A 3,435-nucleotide genomic window follows, 5' to 3' on the forward strand; every position below is an offset into this window, starting at 1 on the left:
GCAAAGAGGATCCCATCCGGATTCTTCCTGGGGAACAGGGATCTGGCCCACGCGTGCGTAGAGGGGCCCCGTTTTTGCCCAATCCTCTTCTCCCCTCAGGTTGCCAGCTCCAGTTCCGAAACGCCTGGAGACCTGAGGGTGGAGCCTGAGAGGGGGGCGTTGGGGAGGGGAGGGTCCTCGGCAGGGGATAAGGCCGTGCCCCCCCACCCCAAGCAGCCGTTTTCTCAAGGAGCAGTGGAGGAAATGTCTTTCCGACGCGGTTTGTGTAGCCTGGAGACCGGCTGCGATTCCGGGAGATCTCCAGCCCGCGCCGGGAGCCTGGCAGCCCTATATCACCTCGCACACAATTTAACCCCCGCGCGGGGTCTGAGTTGTGGTGTTTACACGGCCCCTCCTCCAGGCGCCGGGCGGGAAGTCTCTCTCCAGGATGCGGATGAAGGAGTCCAGAATCCATCCTCTTCGCCCCCTCGCCCTCCCCCTCGCCGGGCCCGCACGCTTTAGTGTGGTGTGTGCGCGTGCGCGTGCGTGCGTGTGGCATTAAGAAGGTGACATTCTTATCGTCTTCAAGTAGTTCTGTTAATATTGGAAAACGTGCCCTCGCATGCCAAGCGGCGGCGCTCCGGCCCCGGCGCCATTTCAATATTAATGAAATTGTTTAATCTCCTAAATTCCTCGTGTTTAAGTTACGTTTTGGTGCGTTATTGACCGGCAAGGGAAAGGTGGTCCGTGGATGGGGGGGGGGGTTTGGGAATGGGGGGGGAGGGTTTAAAATATTCCAGGGGGGGAGGGAGAGAAATAAAATAATGCGCTTTGGGGGGGGGGGGCGAAAGTAGCACCGCCCGCGGTTAGTCGGGTCTACTCGGAAGTCAGCCTCGCTGCGTCTTCTCGGGAGTAAGTGGAAGGGGTTGCGGGCCACCGAGCCAACGCGCTCAATCCCCGCCCAAAAGAGTCGACTTAGAGAGGACAGAGATTGATAGATAGATAGATGGATGGATGGATAGATAGATGTACCTAGACACACAGATGGTAGACAGACAGACAGCAGTACTCCTAAATTGTGGAGTCTTGTGAGCAAAAATTCTCCTTTGTGAGCGAGCAATTTGGCTACTGCATAAATGAGTTTGCTCTGGAGCCCTCCTCGGTCTCCTGGCCTGTGCACTCCATTGGTTTAAAAATAAATGCCCGTGCCCTGCTTTTTTCACATGAATGAAAGTCTTTTTCTACTGAGGCGAACAGCTCTGTGCCACTGTATGTGTTCCCATGCATGCATATTTGTTTCAGGAAAGTGTGTGGCTGCTTTGCCATAATGTTACATAATGTTAGGTATACACTGAGACATTTTAGATCCCAGATAAGCAGCTCTTTCTCATTTAGAAATGAACCTATCCTTTCTTATTCCTTATCTTTCATATCTCATCTAATGCTCCCTCTAAGCTGTGGAGTCTTGCGAGCAACAATTCTGTGAGCTACTGGCATTAAAGTTGCGAGCGAACGATTTGGCTACTGCATAAATTAGTTTGTTCTGGAACCATCCTTCCCGAGCTGAGACAAAAATGTGTGAGGCAGAGGCTAAGAAACTGTGAGTTAGCTCACACTAACTCAGCTTAGAGGGAACACTGTAACTCGTAAGGACATAAGAATAGGTGGCGAACGCCTTGCGCCTGGGGGGGGGATACACAAAGAATCAAAGGACACCCCCGCCTGGTTGAAGGGTCGCCGCCTGCCAGAGAGAGAGACTTGCATTCTTGCCCGTTTCCTTCTTTTTATAATTAAAACATTGCCCTGCTGTTTTTATCCACGCCACTTCGGGCAGAGAGGCGAGCGCGCCGGAACCTTGCGCACCGCAAGGGAGTCGGGAGAATCGTCTCTGCTCCGCCGCCGCCCTCCTTTTCCTCGCCAATTCAGGATTCCTCGAAGTCCGGGAACAGCCGGCCCGCCACCACCTGTCCCCCGCCCCCTTCCCGTGCCACCAGGGGTCAGTGCAAGAAAACCTGGGAAACCGGCTGGAGAAAACCCGCTCCCCCAAAGCATCCAACTCCGGGGCGCATAACCTGCTGTGCGGAAGCCAGCTGCCACTGCCGCGCGTAAAAGGCCGGGAACCTCTCGGTTGCCCGAGTTTCTTGGTCCTGAGGACCCGAAGGCCGGCGGCCGTCGTGTCCTTCCCAGACACAAAGGGATGTGCCCGGCTGCCAGCCCCCCTGTTGGCATTTCACCCAACAGCTGAGCCGGAGACTCGGGGTTGGCCGGCGCTCGACAGGGAACCGCAGCCTCCCCGGGCTCTCTGACCCATGTAGCTCTCGGGATCTCCGTTGTTCGCATGCAGACGTGCCGGGTCCAACGGACCAGGAAATCCGAGGAGGCCTGAGAAAGGTGCGAGATCGAACTAGTCAATGCAGACCACTGTCGGGGCTGCGGTTAGGTGAAAGCTAGCGGCGCTTAGGTCCTGTGTTTACTTGCTTCTAACGTATTTCGGATCAAGGCGCAGATCGGCTAAAGCCCGAACCCGGGAAGGGGAGGAGGTGTGTGAATCACCCCATACCTATTAATAGCCCGCATCAAGCAGGTTTCCCCCGCTCACAGGAGGGAGACGAAGCGCCCGGTCCCGAGCAAATCAGTTCAGACGTTGCATTTCGGCAGGTTTCCAAGAGTTTTGCCAGCTTTCCGGCTGCGGACCGAATTCCTCTAGGAAGGGGGACGGAAAGACGTCCTGCCCACCGGGATGCCGTCGAAATAGGTAGCGATCCGCCACTTTTCCAATGCCCATTTTGTTGGGGGTGGTGGTGGAAAGGATCATCGGCTTAAATCTCGCCCATCGCCAAAGGGCTTCAGCGACCCGACTCTCAACAGACCGCGCTGATTAAAAAGAGAAAAAGACTCCGGTGATCGCCTGCTGCCCTCCGCCCCAGGGTGTTGTAACCTGGAGGGAAAAGACTGCTGGATCCGCGAGCGAGCGCGCGCCCCCCAGATCGGCCGGGAACACCTGGTTTGTGAATGGGGAGGTCTCCACTCCCGGAATAGGGGACCTCTCTTACCCAAAGGGTCCCAAGTCAAACCGGGTGAGGCGATCCTGGAGGCAGGATCCAGCTCCCCTCGGAACCCCCCCCCCCAGCTCCCCTCCGCTCGTCCCTTGCAATCCAATGAAGGACCCGCATTGCGTGGACACCTCTCCCTCTTTCCCGACGTGCCTCTCTCCCGACCCCTCCTGTCTCCCGGAAAGAGGAGGCAAAGAGGACAGGTGAACCCTTGAAGCCTCCTTACACCGAATCGGACACTGTCCTGGTCCCTCAAGGTCAGTATCGCCGACTCTGGCAGGCAGCGGTTCTCCCAGGTCTCCGGCTGGGGGGTCTTCTCTTATCACCTGCCGCCTGCGCTCCTTTCAACTGGAGACGCCGGGGTTCGAACCTGGGACCTTTTGCATGCGACCCCCCCCAGCCA

Source organism: Gekko japonicus, unplaced genomic scaffold (assembly GCF_001447785.1).
Source record: "Gekko japonicus isolate JY-2015 unplaced genomic scaffold, Gekko_japonicus_V1.1 scaffold6756, whole genome shotgun sequence".
Taxonomy (NCBI): Eukaryota; Metazoa; Chordata; class Lepidosauria; order Squamata; family Gekkonidae; genus Gekko; species Gekko japonicus.